At 40.2% G+C, this 10,580-nt stretch overlaps 1 non-coding gene across 1 annotated transcript; it reads left to right on the top strand.

The window, feature by feature from the left end:
* Window positions 1-59: 59 nt before the first annotated feature.
* Window positions 60-222, top strand: LOC116544300. The gene has a single exon (XR_004265878.1). It is a non-coding gene; the product is annotated as a U1 spliceosomal RNA (small nuclear RNA).
* Window positions 223-10,580: the final 10,358 nt, after the last annotated feature.

Below are 10,580 nucleotides of genomic sequence, written 5' to 3'. Positions count from 1 at the left end.
GCAAAACTCTGTCTCAAAAAAAAAAAAAATAATTACACACACACACGTGCATGCAACATGTGCTTACCTGGCAGAGGAGATAACATGATCACAAAGGTGGTTTTTCAGAGCAAGGCTTATCCATTGTACTCGAGATGTGTTGACCCCTGTGATTTCCCCAAATGTGGGAAACTCAACTGCATAATCTGTGATAGTGGGGGACTGCATTCATGCTTTCCCCTGGGGAAAAATAATACTGTAAAATATTTCGTAGCCACTATGTGCAACTATTGCAAATACTGCAATAATTCATAAACATTTTTGGAATATTGCGTGTGTGTGTGTATGTGTGTGTATATATATATGCAATATTAGAGCAAAGGACCAAATAAGAGATAAAAACTAACTGAACTACCTCTCAAGTGTCTGGAATTTACCTTTTCCTGACCTAGTGTCAAACTTTGTGCATGGCTTTTATTAAAAAAGAGAAACTGTTCTTGTTCTATTTATTTCCAAACATCTAAATAGCCTCCAATATTTTTTACACATTTCCTAGTTTAATTTTCAGAAATTTTTCTTTATTGCCTTGAGGTCATATTTATTATGAAACCATACTTGCTATGCTCTGAACAATAATGTTAGATGATTTAGATTGAAGCATTTTGTTTGTTTAGACAATCACTTCAAGGCTAAAGCTATTAATATTTTTTAGTTGGCTGCAGATGAAATCCTACCTGTTTAAAGAGCCTATCACCTGTGACAGTCTTCAAAAGTTACCAGTTTATGAAATAAAAGATTGTGTTCTTTATGGAGTTTTCTAGTTTTTAAAAGTTTCAGACCGCAAAGGAAATTTTTAAAAAATAATTGTAAATTTTAAAACTGGTTTACTCAGTATGTATGTTTAAGCCTGAGTTTGCGCCAGATACTATCCTGAGCTCTAGAAATTGCATAGATGAAAGAAACAGAACTTACCTTAAAGAAGTCATGAATTGTGTGGGTGGAGAAGAGATTAAAAGGAGTAAACAAATTATAATGTGTTAAAGAGGTTTTCACAGATAAATAGGTAAGCTATGATACTGTGTTGCAGAATACAAATGGAGAGATGTGCCTGGGATGCAGAAATAAGGAAGGGAGACTAACCCAGCGAACCAGGAGAGACCAGCAATAGTATCCCAGAGACCACAATTCCTGAGCCCAGCTTTGAAAGAATAATAGATATTCTTCATAAAGTGAGATTCTAAATAGAGGGAACCACGTAGACAAAGGTGTAGGTGGGTGGGTGACAGCATGTTATATTTGTGGAGAATCTATAGAAAGTAATGAAAAAAGATACGCTTAGGTAACAAAAGGTCTTACTTGCCAAACTAAGGAATTTGACTTTTATTCTGAAATTTAGGGTACCAAGTAACGATTTTAAGTAATGGAAACTATTGTATCAATGTATAGAGGATGAAGTTAGGAGATTGAAGACAGCTGAACAGACAGACTGAAGCCTAGAATTCAACCTCCAATGATTGTTGAAGGAGGCTCTAAGCTCAAGCAAGGGTAGTCAGTGAAGAACATGTTGCAAATACTAATGTAGTAAGAATAGATAGGGCATAGTTTTTGCAGTCAAATAATTGGGGAAGGTGATTGGCACACAGGGTAGATTAACTGCTAGGTTTCTTAGTTACCTTGATGGATGGTGGTATGATATGCCTTGTAGGCAATGTAGGGGTAAACAGTTTGATTTTTATACATGTCAAATTAGTCATCCAGGCCAGGCACGGTGGCTTATGCCTGTAATCTCAGCACTTTGGGAGGCCAAGGCGGGTGGGTCATCTGAGGTCAGGAGTTCAAGACCAGCCTCATCAATATGGTGAAACCCTGTCTTTACTAAAAATACAAAAATTAGCCAGGCATGGGTGCATGTAGTCCCAACTACTCAGGAGGCTGAGACAGGAGAATTGCTTGAAGCTGGGCAGCAGAGGTTGCAGTGAGCCGAGATCATGCCACTGCACTTCTGCCTGGGTGACAGCAAGACTGTCTCAAAAAAAAAAAAAAAAAAAAAAAAAAAAAAAAAAAAAAAATCAGTCATCCAAATCTAAAAGGGCAGTGTAAGCTGGATGGCTTAGGAGTAGCTAAGATATAGTTAGTAGCGAAAAGCATGGCACATATAAATTGGCCATGAGAATGTATAGATTAGAATAAGAAAGGGATCATGGATACAGCCCAGGAAAACGTCAGTATACAAGAAGTTAATGAAGCAGTTGTGCAAAGATGAAAAGGAATGGCCCTTTATGTGGGAGAAAAGGCAGAAGAGTGATGTCACTGAGCCCAAGGGATAAATGAATCTCAGATGGCAGTAGCGTCAGGTGCTATAAATCAAGTCATAAGGGTAAATTGATAAATAAGATATTGCAGACTTTGGCAAGAGAAATTTCACTGAAGTAGAGTGCACAAGTAGGCTCTTACAGTATTTCAAGTGTAATTGAAGGGAAGAATGACTTAGGGAGCATTTCTATTTTAATGTTTTAATATATACACATGTTGAGAGTGGATTAAAGATGACATCACTGGGAGGAACAAATTTTCTGAAAGACGTTTGAGTCATAGCACACGTGGAGGAATTAAACTAACTTCAGGTGGGGGAAAAGCCCACATAAAGATGGGAATACAGGTAAGTTTGTTTGATTTGGAGGGGAAGGAATTTCTGCCTGCTGACTTATTTTCTGTAAGATAGGAGAAAGACTTCCATCTTTTAAGTTGTTGCTAAGAATAGCAATTTGGATATTTGGGTGCTTAATAATCTGGCTGGACGTGGTGGCTTACGCCTGTAATCCTAGCACTTGGGGAGGCCGAGATAGATTGCCTGAGCTCAGGAGTTCAAGACCAGCCTGGGCAACACAGTGAAACCCCTTCTCTACTGAAATACAAAAAATTAGCTGGGCATGGTGGTGCACACCTGTAGTCCCAGCTACTAGGGAGGCTGAGACACGAGAATCGCTTGAACCCGGGAGGCAGAGGTTGCAGTAAACCGAGATCGCACCACTATACTACAGCCTGGGCAGCAGAGCAAGACTACCTCTCCAATAATAATGATAATAATCAAATTAATGAGTTTCAATCTTTCCCTGGAGATTTTTTGGGAAGTCAAGGCTCTGAGTTTATTTCCTACCCTTGTTTCAATAAGAAAGCTCCATGTTTATCACTTTTATATATTTGATAGTTACTATTTTTTGTAATTATAAGGAAAAATTTGCTGGTGAATTAAAGTTTGAAAAGTACTCAGGGAGGGAGAGAAAATATTTTTTAAAAAGTGGTAAATTTGAAGAGACTGGAAATAAATGTCAGAGTTCAGCAGGCATGTGGAGGTAGATGGAAAGGCATTCCAAATTGGGGAAAAGCTTGTGCAGTGGCAAGGTGGCATAACGTGTATTATTGCAGATATACAGGCATGACTCTATTATTGCAAATTGTATTTTAAAACTTCATTCCTGTTTGTTGCTGGTATGTTAGTACAGTTGGTTTTTGTATGTTGACTTTGTGTCCAGCAGCCTAACTAAATTATCTGATTTCGAATAGCTCATTTGTAGATTCTTTTGAACATTCTGCATACACAATCATCTAAATAATTTCCATTCTATTTCTCTTTTCCAATCATAATACATTTTATTTATTTTTCTTACATTCTAGCACTATATAGTACAGGCCAGTACAGTGTTGAGTAGAAATGATAAGTATTTATTTAATATTATGTTAGCTTTAATTTCTTCGCAGGCTGGGCATGGTGGCCTCACACCTGTCATCCTAGCACTTTGGGAGGCCAAAGCAAGAGAATTGCTTGAGCCCAGGAGTTCGAGACCAGCTTGTGCAACAACAACAGAAACAAAATTAGCCAGGCATAGTGGTGCATATCTGTAGTCCCAGCTACTTCAGAGGCTGAGGTAAGAGAATTGCTTGAGCTCAGGAGGTTAAGGCTGCAGTGAGCTGTGATCCCACCACTGCACTCCAGCTTGGGAGCCAGATTCTGTCCCCACTCAACCCCACCGCCAAAAAAATTGTTTGTGGATCCCTGTTATCAGAATAAGGACATTCCCTCATATTCCTAGTGTAATGTTAGTTTTCATCACAAAAGGAAGTAGTATTTTGTCATATCCATTTTCTGCATTGGTTGAAATGGTCATTTTGTTTTTCTCTTCATTCTTTTAATAGATAATTAAATTGTCTGAATTTTGGTGTTACCTAGTGTTTCATTTCCTGAAATTCTGCTTGGTCACGATATGTCATAAATGTGTGTATGTGTGTGTGTGTGTGTGTGTATATATATATATATATATATATATATATATATATATGATGAGATTTCTTCCTTAGTAAATAGAAGCCTGATGAAGTACCTGACATTGTATTCTAAGAACGTAGAGTAAAAAGAAATTATCCAACTCTTAAGGATAGATGTAATAATACCTGGAAATAAAGGAGTCTTGGAAGGCAAGGCCAAGAGTAATGGAGGAGCAAAAGGCTCAGAGAAGAGTAAATTTAGCATCTGTAGAGAGATTGGCCTTGCTGGTGTAGAGGGCTTCTGGTAGGGTAAAATAAAAATATTTGAAATGAAAGCTGCAGTCAAAGACTTTGAATGGTGTCTAGGACTATAGGAGTTTGGATATGATGCTGGACATATTAATTCACTGTATATTTCTGAGGTGCAAATGACCAATTTGCAGACAATTTTAGGAAGAATTATCTGATAGAGGTGATAACTCGATCATTTTTGGCTTGAGAAATTGAAGGACTGATTCTTGAGAGTAGGACTTTGGGTGAGTCTGTGAGAAGAATTCTTAGAACTAAAAAGGTTATTTCTGTTCTTAGTGTCTGAAACTGTTCTGGTATTTTGCCAAATACTACAGATGGTGAAATTCTTTTTTTATTTATTATTATTTTTTTCAGATGGTGTCTTGCTCTGTTGCCAGGCTAGATTGCAGTGGTGCAGTCTTGGCTCACTGCAACCTCTGCCTCCTGGGTTCAAGCGATTCTCCTGCCTCAGCCTCCCGAGTAGCTGGGACTACAGGCGGGTGCCACCACGCCCAGCTAATTTTTGTATTTTTAGTAGAGACAGCGTTTCACTTTGTTAGCTAGGATCATCTTGATCTCTTGATCTTGTGACCCACCCACCTCGGGCTCCCGAAGTGCTGGGATTACAGGAATGAGCCACCACATCTGGCCAAAATTTTTCATTAAAGCTGACATAGTTATATTTTTCAAAATTAAGGTACAATTAGTCTTTCAAAGTCAGAAGATATTTAGTATCATAGTTGTCTGTCCCAGACTGTAAAGTCAGTTATTTCAGTAATATAATTTCTAAGATCTATAAAAAAATGAAAAATTTTTTATTTTTAGATATAACTTTTTTTTTTTTTTGAGATAGAGTCTTACTCTGTCACCCAGGCTGGAGTGCAGTGGCATGATCTTGGCTCACTGCAACTTCCACCTCCTGGGTTCAAGCCATTCTCCTGCCTCAGCCTCCTGAGAGTTGTGATTATAGGCGCCTGCCACCACATCTGGCTAATTCTGTATTTTAGTAGATACAGGGTTTCTCCGTATTGGTCAAGCTGGTCTCAAACTTCTGACCTCAGGTGATCTGCCCGCCTCAGCCTGCCAAAGTGCTGGGATTACAGGCGTGAACTACCACACCCAGCCTTATTTTCAGATACAACTTTCTGTGAGGTCAATGAACAGTCAGGAAACCTGTATGTTTTCCAGCCCCCATTCTGCTTCAGGTTACAGTTCTAGCCTTTTCAACTCTAGAAATTCCACAGTATTATTTAATATCCTGCTTTATGGTTCTTAGTGGTATATGGTATAGATCAACTCAAAATTTTAAATGTTCATCATATGAATTTTTGTTTAGAGATTTCAAGGTGAGTTGACCTCAGGATAAAAAGAACTATAAATAAATTTTACTATTTTCTTGTTGGTACATATTGTTCAATAAAATATTGGTATATATTGTTCAGTAAATTAGTTGCGCATTACGAATTAAAATCAACCTAAAAACCAGATTGTTCCAGGAAGATGGTGTAGATGGTTGTACCTTTCCTTATTTATCCCATACATCTGAAACCTTGTATATTATAAACAAACATAAGACTCTAGTGATTGATTTTTTTTTTTTTTTTTTCTTCAAGACAGGGTCTTGTTCTCTTGCCCAGGCTGGAATGCAGTCATGCCTCACTGCAGTCTTGACCTCCAAGGCCCAACTGATCCTCCCATTCCAGCCTCCAAAATAGCTGGGACCACAGTCCTGTACATGCATCCCCATGCCTGGCTATTTTTATTTTTATTTATTTTTTATTTTTGTAGGGATGGCTCTCCCTATGTTTCCCAGGCTCAAACTACTGGTCTCAGGTGATCCTTCCACCTTGGCCTTCCAAAGTGCTGGGATGCAGATATGAGCCACCATGCCTGACCTGTGGTGATTCTTTTTGCCTCATATATCCCAGACTTGGAGCTGAAGAAGATGGAAACCCAGAAACACCAACAGAGACCCACCATAAAAGGAAGCCCTAAGAAAAGCCTACTGTGTCTACCCAAAGGACCAGCAATTGGGCAATCTAGCAAGACAGAAAACTTGAGATGGCCACTCTACTTTAAGTCACACAGCCAGATAAAGCTGGTCCTATGACTATGCACATCCACAAAGCCAAGTGGGGAGTCTAGACTTATACCCTTAAAAGGATGTAAAGAAGGTTCATAAAACCCTGCTGGGTGGGGTCAGAGAATGCCAAAAGTTAGGTTATTCATCCACACTGGCTGGTAATCAGCACCTACCCTATCCCAGCAATAATAGTGGGGACCATGTACAGAAAGATCTTCCCCAACACAGTAGGAAGAAGGCATCCTTCCCCATTTCTGCTAGGTTGGTGTAAGTGGAGGCCTAGTGCAGAGTAAGACCATTTCCCACTGCTCAGCGGTAATCGGACCACATTCCAACCCCACAGTGTTGCTGGAAGGTAAATAGGGAGCAGGAACAAGGCACACAGCTCTCAGCCATAGTTGTATCAGTGTAGGCCTAGTGAGCTACCAGAAAATTCACCCACACAAGTAAAATGGAGACCCTTATACCCTGTGGTGTCTAGAGATGGCAAGTGAGGAACCTGAACTTCTAGTCCACCTGGTCAATTAAGAATCAGAGTTTCATAACATAATACCAAAATTGTTCAAGTTTCAAAAACAAGAGAAAAACATACAAGTTTCTTTAATAGAAGTTTATGTGACACAGGAGCCTACATAAAGAAGTCCCAAAGAAACAGTTAACAGTTGGGTATTTTTGTACTAAATATGGTGAAGAGTCATGGAGAAATATAAATGGACAAAGGATATCATCTAATGGTAATACAGTAGGGGGAACTTAACAAGACCTGTTTGTTCAGAGTTTTTTCTGTGACTGTGTCTTCGGCAGTAAAGATGCTACTTTCTTCCAGGTAGAGGGAGGGCAAATCTCACAGGAGAATCTTATGACCTGCTTCAGGGGAAGGTCAGGAAATTCTTCCTAGGTACAACCTGTTTTGTGGGAGATGTGTGAAAAAGTCCTTGTTTCTGCTGTTTTCTCAAATGGTGAGGTGCCATAGTTTGGTGGTGTGTCCTGAACTACATAAATACATACTGGGAGGGAAAAAAGTTAGATGTGTTCTACCAAATCTGCCTTCTTTTCTTCTTTACTGTGTTTTCTTACATAGTGTTTGGCGTTCTTTTTTTTTTTTTGAGACGGAGTTTCGCTCTTGTTACCCAGGCTGGAGTGCAATGGCACGATCTCGCCTCACCGCAACCTCCGCCTCCTAGGTTCAGGCAATTCTCCTGCCTCAGCCTCCTGAGTAGCTGGGATTACAGGCACGGGCCACCACGCCCAGCTAATTTTTTGTATTTTTTTAGTAGAGATGGGTTTCACCATGTTGACCAGGATGGTCTCGATCTCTTGACCTCGTGATCCACCTGCCTCGGCCTCCCAAAGTGCTGGGATTACAGGCGTGAGCTACCGCGCCCGGCCTGGCATTCTTATAGAAGCAATTTTGTTTTGTATTTTGGTGTTAGTTGATGGCTCTGTGGGAGAACAAGGGCCCAAGGCTTCCTATTCTGCCGATGTCATTTCCCTGGGTTAAAAATTCTTTTATTTCAGTACTTGAAAAATGTTGTGCCTCCATGGTTTCTGATGAAAAATCTGTTTCATTTGATTTTTATCCCTATAGGTGTGATTTTTCTCTCTGGCCTCCAGATTTTGTCTTTTAGTTTCCCAGAGTTGAACTGTGATGTGTTTTGGTGTGGATTCTTTGGTTTCATGCTTTAGGGGGTTTGCCCAGCTTTTTGTATCTATAGGTTCTTATCTTTTATTAAACTTCGGATTTTTTGGCCATTAATACTTCAAAGACTTTCCAGGCCCACTCTTTCTTCTCTCTCTCCTGAACTCTGATTATATTGTTAGATTTATTACTATAGATCTACAGATTTCCCGAGTCTCTTCTTTTTTTCCAGTCTGTTTTCTCTCTGTATTTAAGACTGAGTAAATTCTATTATATCTTCAAGTTCACTGATACTTTCCTCTGTCCTCTCAGTTCTGCTTTGTGCCTACACAGTGAGTCTTTAAAGTTTTGGTTACCGTATTTTAGTTCTAAAATTTCCACTTTTTCTTTATCTCACTTTTTTGCTGAAACATTCCATTTCTTTGCTGAGTCCTTATTTCAAACAATTTCATAATTGCTCATTGAAACATGCTTATGACCGTACTTTAAAATCTTTGTCAGATAATTGTAACATGTCTATCATTAACTTGCCTAGTGTATACTGATTGTCTTTTTTAATTCAAGTGATCTTCCTTTTTTTTTTTTTTAAGATGAGATTTCACCATGTTGGCCAGAATGGTCTTGATCTCCTGATCTGGTGATCGTCCTGCCTTGGCCTCCCAAAGTGCTGGGATTACAGGCGTGAACCACCACCTCTGGCCTCTTCCAGGTTCTTGACATGACTTCAGGTGATCCACCCTCCTCAGCCTCCTGAAGTGCTGGGATTACAGCGTGAGCCACTGTGCCCAGCCTAAATTAATTCTTTTATCATTATGTAATTACCTTCTCTACCTGTAGCAATATTTTTTGCCTTAAAGTTTGTTTGATCTAAATGTAGCTACTTAAACTTTCTATGTTTAATATTTGCTGGTTATATCTTTTTCCAACTTTGACTTTCAAGCTTTGTGTATCCTCATGTTTTATTAGAGAGCTAGACTTTTACAAATCTATTCTTAGAGTATTTTTAATTCAAAAGCTCATTCTATGTGTCTGTCTAGTGATTATTGATAGATTTGGATTTACTGCTATCACCTTCTTGTGTACTATTTGTCCCAACTTTTCTGATTTTCTCTCTTCCACCCCAAACTCTCTCCTTACTTTTTAGAAATTGCACACTCTTACATTGTAGAGTTTTATGAAGGACCATTTCTCTACCAGAACAACTGTGATGAATATGCTCATGTTTTCCATGTTACAGTTCTCTTGTGATCCTGGAGACAATTGGTTCAAGTCATTTGTCTTAGTGCAGCAATAGATTTTTGCCTAGTTAATAATGTGTGGGGCTAGCTGGGTTACCTTAGATTGACTATATGAATAGTTAAGCTTTTCATATTTTTCAGCATTTTAAAATAGTTCAGACAGTTGTGAGAGAGAAAGCGCCAGATATTAAAGGCAGTAAAAACAGATTTTATTAAGTGGTATTGCAGTGGAGGAAAGCAGCTTCATTAAAGCTGAGCTCAACTCAATACAGCAAAACCAGCCTGGGATTTATAAAGCCAACAAGCACAGTGGGTGGAAAATGTCTAAGAGCAGACATCAGAGGTAGGGGGCCAAGAATTTAAGACTTTAAGGTGGCGGATGAGAAATTTGGTCAGCTATTGAGAGTGGGTGGGATCGCTAGCAGGATTGTAGGGCCACGCAGGCCCAGGACAAGGCCTAGTTAAAAACAGGGCTTAGAGGCCTAAAGTTTGGTTAAGGAGAGTGTCTTTCTTACAGGGAAAGTAAGAGGCAGAGGAAATTAGCAGCTACCTTTAGAAAACTAAGTATTACCATCTAAGCTGCTACACTGATCTGCACATCTCCGAGTTCCAAAGCGGTAGATCCATTTGAAATTACCGGAACATAAGGCACACATTTAACTGATGGAGAATTTGTCCACATTCTGAAGGGTGATAATTCTCAAACACTTCGAGCAGCACCTGACAGTGAGTGAGCTGGCGGACTGGGTGTGGTGGCGATTCCTGAGGGGCCCGCAACGCGTGCCGCACTGTGCAACCTCGTGTCTTCCTTACCCCTTACCCGGAGGCGAGGGGGGCCTCCGGGTTCCGTCCTTTCAGAGGACAGAGAGGCTTACCCAAGGCCGTCCCCTCTTCCCATGGGGTGGACGTCGACATGCTCCAAAGTGGGACATCTAGCCCGGGTAAGGCGGCCGCCTGTGAACCCCGCGTCCCGCCTGGAAACCTGAGGGCGTGCACAGCGGCCACACGGTGGACCACTGCCGCTGGTCACTGGCACAGCCTCGCCTGTTTGCCCCCCGCGCTTGCGCACTCCAATGGCTGGGCGGTT

This window comes from Sapajus apella, unplaced genomic scaffold, assembly GCF_009761245.1.
Source record: "Sapajus apella isolate SASKATOON/1434 unplaced genomic scaffold, GSC_monkey_1.0 scaffold211, whole genome shotgun sequence".
In the NCBI taxonomy this organism is placed as follows: Eukaryota; Metazoa; Chordata; class Mammalia; order Primates; family Cebidae; genus Sapajus; species Sapajus apella.
This window is presented reverse-complemented; position numbering and strand designations above follow the sequence as displayed.